This window comes from Meles meles, chromosome 16 (genome assembly GCF_922984935.1).
Source record: "Meles meles chromosome 16, mMelMel3.1 paternal haplotype, whole genome shotgun sequence".
NCBI lineage: Eukaryota > Metazoa > Chordata > Mammalia > Carnivora > Mustelidae > Meles > Meles meles.
In genome coordinates, this window is record NC_060081.1 from 34,534,297 (window position 1) to 34,541,632 (window position 7,336).

Below are 7,336 nucleotides of genomic sequence, written 5' to 3' on the forward strand. Positions count from 1 at the left end.
AATAAATAAATAAAATTATTTAAAACAAACAAACAAACAAACACTGAGAGCTACCAGGCTGGTTTAAGGCTAAAAGTCCAATCTCTGGGTGCCTGGGTGGCTCAGTGGGTTAAGTCTCTGCCTTCAGCTCAGGTCATGATCTCAGGGTCCTGGGATCAAGCCCCGCATCGGGCTCCTGCTCAGCGGGGAGCCTGCTTCCCCCTCGCCCTCTGCCTGCCTCTCTCACTACTTGTGATCTCTATCTCTGTCAAATAAATAAATAAAATCCTCAAAATAAATAAATAAATAAATAAATAAATAAATAAACTAGAAAAATAAGAGCAAAACGAACCCAAAGAAAGGAAGTACTAAAGACAAAAATTGAAATTAGTGGAATTGAAAATAGGAAAAGAAAAGAGAAAAGCAATGAAAAATAAATAATATTGGTAAATCTCTAACAAAACAAAGAGAAAACAAAACACAGAAGAGACACAAATCACCAAAACCAGGAATCAAGTAGTAGATATCCCTACAGACCTAATCCATTAAAAGAAGTCTAACAAGGGCTCCTGGGTTGCTCAGTTGATTAAAACAGCTGCCTTTGGCTTAGGTCGTGATCCCAGGGTCCCAAACTTGAGTCTCATATCAGGTTTCCTGCCCAGCAGGGAGTCTGCTTCCTTCTTTCTTTCTTTTTTTTTTTTTTTTAAGAGATTGTATACATTTTTTCCATGTGTCTGTTACCATTTCCATGTCTTCTTTGGAGAAATGTCTGTTCATGCCTTCTGCCCATTTTTTGACTTGATTATCTGTTTTGGGATGTTGAGTTTGAGAAGCTCTTTATAGATCTTGGATATCAGCCCTTTATCTGTAATGTCATTTGCAAATATCTTTTCCCATTCCGTGGGTTGCCTCTTCACTTTTTTGACTGTTTCCTTTGCTGTGCAGAAGGTTTTTATCTTGATGAAGTACCAAAAGTTCATTTTCACTTGTTTCCCTTGCCTTTGGAAACCTGTCTTGAAAGAAGTTGCTGTGGCCAATCTCGAAGAGGTTACTGCCTATGTTCTCCTCTAGGATTTTACGGATTCTTGTCTCACATTGAGGTCTTTCATTCATTTCGAGTTTATCTTTGTGTATAGTGTAAGTGAATGGTCTAGTCTCATTCTTCTGTATATAGCTCTCCAATTTTCCCAGCACCATTTATTGAAGAGACTATTTTTCCCCACTGGATATTTTTTCCTGCTTTGTCAAAGATTACTTGACCATAGAGTTGAGGGTCCATATCTGGGCTCTCTATTCTGTTGCATTGCTCTATGTGTCTGTTTTGTGCCAGTATCATGCTGTCTTGTTGATCAAATCTTTGTAATGTAGCTGAATTCAGGCAACATGCTTCATCATTATTAGCCATCAGGAAGATTCAAATCAAAACCACAATGAGATACCACATTACTCAAGTTAGAATGGCAAAAATTAACAAGGCAAGAAACAACAAATGTTGGAGAGGATGTGGAGAAAGGGGAACCCTCTTACACTGTTGGTGGGAATGCAAACTGGTATACCGACTTTGGAAAACAGTGTGAAGGTTCCTCAAAAAAGTTAAAAATAGAACTACAGTATGAGCCAGGAATTGCATTACTGGGCATTTGCCCCAAAGATACAGACATAGTGAAAAGAAGGGCCATATACATCCCAATGTTCATAGCAACAATGTCCACAATAGCCAAACTGTGAAAAGAGCTAAAATGCCCTTCAACAAATGAATGGGTAAAGAAGATGTGGTCCATATATACAACCGAATATTGTTCAGCCATCAGAAAGATGAATACCCAGTGTTTGCATCGACGTTGATGGGACTGGAGATTATGCTGAGTGAAATAAATCAAGCAGAGAGAGAGTCAATTATCATATCAATTCATTTATTTGTGGAACATAAGGAATAACATGGAGGATATTAGGAGAAGGAAAGGAAAAATGAATTGGGGGAAAGTGAGGGGGAGACAAGCTATGAGAGACTATGGATTCTGAGAAACAAACTGAGGGTTTTAGAAGGAAGGTGGGTCATGGAATGGGTTGGCCCAGTGATGTGTATTAAGGAGGGCATGTATTGCATGAAGCACTAGGTGTTATACACAAACAACAATCTTGGAACACTACATCAAAAACTAATAATGTACTGTATGGTGACTAACAGAATAAAAATATATAAAAAAGGGATTGTAACAGAATTTTATGAATGAATTTATGCTCCTAAATTTCACAATTTAGAAGAAATGGACCAATTCTGCTAAAACCACTAACTACCAAAACTAGCAAAACTCAACCAACAGAAAACAGAAAACAATTGAAGAGATTAAAATTATAATATAAATCCCCTTTTAGGAGATCTGCAGATTAAGACTGATTTACTAGACTCTCAGAACAAACATCTGAAGAAGAATGAATACTAATTTTACACAAATACAAGGACAGTACAAAATAAGAAACCACAGACCAATAACTTTCACTACCTTAGATACAAAACTCTTCCATAGAGTACAGACATACCCCCTATTATTGTACTTTGCTTTATTCCTCTTTACAAAATTTTGTGGTCTATATGAGGGTTTTTTGTTTTCTTACAAATTGAAGGTTTGTAGCAACCATGTGTGTAGCAAGTTTATCAGAACCATTTTCCAAAATCACATGATCACTTTGTATCTCTATCACATGTTTAACATTCTCACACCATTTCAAACTTTTCATTAGTATTATATTGGCTCTAATCATCTGTATTCAGTGATCTTGATATTACTATCATAACCGTTTTGTGGCACCATGAACTGTATTCTAGGATGGCAAACTTCATCAATAAATGTTTTGTGTGTTCTGATTGCCATACCATCAAGTCATTCCCATCTCCACCCCTCTCCTCAGGCTTCCCTATTACCTGAGACAGAATAATAGTGAAATTATATCTGTTGATAACCCTACAATGGCTTCCAGTATTCATTGGACCAGATGGACCTCATAGACATTTACAGAACATTCCACCCTAAAACAACAGAATACTCATTCTTCTCAAGTGCACATGGAACCTTCTCCAGAATAGACCACATACTCGGTCACAAAGCAGGACTCAACTGATACCAAAATACTGACATTACTCCCTGCATATTCTCCGATCACAATGCTTTGAAACTGGAACTCAATCACAAGGAAAAGTTCAGAAAGAACTCAAACACCTGGAAGCTAAAGACCACCTTGCTTAAGAATGCTTAGATCAACCAGGAGATCAAAGAAGAACTTAAACAATTCATGGAAACCAATGAGAATGAAAACACTTCAGTCCAAAACATATGGGATACAGCAAAGGTGGTTCTAAGGGGGAAATACATAGCCATCCAAGCCTCCCTCAAAAAATTGAAAAATCCAGAAACACCAGCTGTCTCTACACCTTAAAGAACTGGAGAATCAACAACAAATCAAACCAATTCCACACACAAGAAGGGAAATAATCAAGATTAGAGCAGAGATCAATGAGGTAGAAACCAGAGATACAGTAGAACATATCAATGAAACTAGAAGCTGGTTTTTTGAAAGAATCAATAAGATCAATAAACCATTGGCCACACTAATCCAAAAGAAAAGAAAGAAAGCCCAAATTAATAAAATTATGAATGAAAAGGGAGAAATCACAACTAACATCAAGGAAATAGAAACAATCATCAGAAATTATTACCAACAGTTATATGCCAATAAGCTAAGCAACCTAGATGAAATGGATGCATTCCTGGAAAACTATAAACTCCCAAAATTGAACCAGGAAGAAATTAACAACCTGAAAAGATCGATATCTAGTAACGAGATTGAAGCAGTGATCCAAAACCTCCCAAAAAACAAGAGCCCAGGACCTGACGGATACCCTGGGGAATTCTACCAAACTTTCTTTTTTTTTTAATATTTTATTTATTCGACAGAGAGAAATCCAACTAGGCAGAGAGGCAGGCAGAGAGAGAGAGGAGGAAGCAGGATCCCTGCGGAGCAGAGAGCCCGATGTGGGGCTCGATCCCAGGACCCTGGGATCATGACCTGAGCCGAAGGCAGAGGCTTTAACCCACTGAGCCACCCAGGCGCCCCTCTACCAAACTTTCAAAGAAGAAATAACACCAATTCCCCTGAAGCTGTTCCAAAAAATTGAAGCAGAAGGAAGACTTCCAGACTCTTTTTATGAAGCCAGCATTACCCTGATCCCCAAACCAGGCAAAGACCCTACCAAAAAGGAGAATTTCAGACCAATATCACTGATAAATATGGATGCTAAGATTCTCAACAAGATCCTAGCAAACAGGATCCAGCAGCACATGAAAAAGATTATCCACCATGACCAGGTGGGATTCATCCCTGGGATACAAGGATGGTTCAACATTCGCAAATCAATCAATGTGATAGAACAAATCAATAAGAGAAGAGAGAAGAACCACATGGTCCTCTCAATGGATGCAGAAAAAGCATTTGACAAAATCCAGCATCCATTCCTGATGAAAACTCTTCAAAGTATAGGGATAGAGGGAACATTCCTGAACTTCATAAAATCTATCTATGAATGACCCACAGCAAATATTATCCTCAATGGGAAAAAGCTTGCAGCCTTCCCGTTGAGATCAGGAACACGACAAGGATGCCCACTCTCACCACTCTTGTTCAACATAGTATTAGAAGTCCTAGCAACGGCAATCAGACAACAAAGAGAAATAAAAGGTATCCAAATTGGCAAGGAAGAAGTCAAACTCTCTCTCTTCGCAGATGACATGATTCTTTATATGGAAAACCCCAAAGACTCCACCCCCAAACTTCTAGAACTCATACAGCAATTCAGTAACGTGGCAGGAAACAAAGTCAATGTACAGAAATCAGTGGCTTTCTTATATACTAACAATGAAAATACAGAAAGGGAAATTAGAGAATTGATTCCATTTACTATAGCACCAAGAACCATAAGATACCTGGGAATAAACCTAACCAAAGAGGTAAAGGATCTGTACTCGAGGAACTACAGAACATTCATGAAAGAAATTGAAGAAGACACAAAAAGATGGAAGACCATTCCATGCTCTTGGATTGGAAGAATAAACATTGTTAAAATGTCTATACTGCCTAGAGCAATCTATACTTTTAAGCCATTCTGATCAAAATTCCACTAGTATTTTTCAAAGAGCTGGAGCAAATAATCCTAAAATTTGTATGGAATCAGAAGAGACCCCGAATTGCTAAGGAAATGTTGAAAAAACAAAAACAAAACTGGTGGCATCACGTTACCTGATTTCAAGCTTTACTACAAAGCTGTGATCACCAAGACAGCATGGTACTGGCATAAAAACAGACACATAGACTAGTGGAACAGAGTAGAGAGCCCAGATATGGACCCTCAACTCTATGGTCAAATAATCTTTGACAAAACAGGAAAAAATATACAATGGAAAAGAGACAGTCTCTTCAATAAATGGTGCTGGGAAAACTGGACAGCTCTATGTAGAAGAATGAAACTCGACCATTCTCTTACACTGTACACAAAGATAAACTTGAAATGGATAAAACACCTCAACGTGAGACAGGAATCCATCCGAATCCTAGAGGAGAACATAGGCAGTAACCTCTTGGATATCAGCCACAGCAACTTCTTTCAAGATATGTCTCCAAAGGCAAAGGAAACAAAAGCAAAAATGAACTTTTGGGATTTCAGCAAGATCAAAAGCTTCTGCACAGCAAAGGAAACAGTTAACAAAACAATGAGGCAACCCACGGAATGGGAGAAGATATTTGCAAATGACAGTACAGACAAAAGTTTGATATCCAGGATCTATAAAGAACTCCTCAAACTCAACATACATAAAACAGACAATCATATCAAAAAATGGGCAGAAGGTATGAACAGACACTTCTCCAATGAAGACATACAAATGGCTACCAGACACATGAAAAAAATGCTCAGGGCGCCTGGATGGCTCGGTGGGTTAAAGCCTCTGCCTTTGGCTCAGGTCATGATCCCAGGGTCCTGGGATCGAGCCCCACATCAGGCTCTTTGCTCCGCGGGGAGCTTGCTTCCTCCTCTCTCTCTGCCTGCCTCTCTGCCTAGTTGTGATTTCTCTCTGTCAAATAAATAAAATTTTAAAAAATGGTCATCATCACTAGCCATCAGGGAGATTCAAATTAAATCCACAGTATTCAACTGAAAGGGAAAATCCCATGCTTCTTGCTTTAAATCAAAAGATAAAAATAATTAATCTCAGTGAAAATGGCATGAGAAAACCTTAAATAGACTGAAAACTAGGGGTTTTGGGTGTTGAGTTTGATAAGCTCATTATAGATCTTGGATACCAGCCCTTTACCTGTAATGTCATTTGCAAATATCTTCTCCCATTCTCTGGATTGCCTCTTAGTTTTGTTGACTGTTTTCTTTGCTGTGCAGACGTTTTTTATCTTGATGAAGTACCAAAAGTTCATTTTTGCTTCCCCTCCCCTTTCTTTGGAGACCTGTCTTGAAAGAAGTTGCCTTGGCCAATTTCAAAGAGGTTACTGCTTATGTTCTCCTCTAGGATTTGATAGATTCTTGTCTCACATTGAGGTCTTTTACACATTTTGAGTTTATTTTTGTGTATGGTGTAAGAGAATGGTCTAGTTTCGTTCTTTCGCATGTAGCTGTCCAGTTTTCCCAACACCATTTATTGAAGAAAGCTCCTTTTTTCCATTATATATTCTTTCTTGATTTGTCAAAAAATAGTTAGTTGACCATAGAGTTGAGGGTCCATCTCTGGGCTCTCTATTCAGTTCCATTAATCTATGTGTCTGTTTTTGTGCCAATACCATGCTGTCTTGGTGATCACAGCTTTGAAGTTAGGCATTGTGATGCCCCCAGCTTTGGTTTCCTTTCTCAACAATTCCCTGGCAATTCAGGGTCTTATCTAGTTCCATACAAATTTTAGGATTGTTTGTTCCAGCTCTGAGAAAAATGTCAGTGTATTTTGATAGGGATTGTATCGAAAGTGTAGATTACTCTGGGCAGCATAGACATTTTCACAATGTCTATTCTTTCAATACTTTAGCATGGAATGTTTTCCCATCATTTTATGTCTTACTCCATTTCTTCCATAAGTATTCTACAATTCCTAGAGTATAGATCCTTTACATCTTTGGTTAGGTTTATACCTATGTATCTTATGGTTATGGAGCTATTGGGAATGGAATAAATTCCTTAATTTCTCTTTCTTCAATCACATTGTTAGTGTGTAGAAATGCAACTGATTTCTGTGCATTGATTTTGTATCCTGCCCTGTTGCTGAATTATTTCACGAGTTCTAGTAACTTGGGGGTGGAGTCTTTTGGG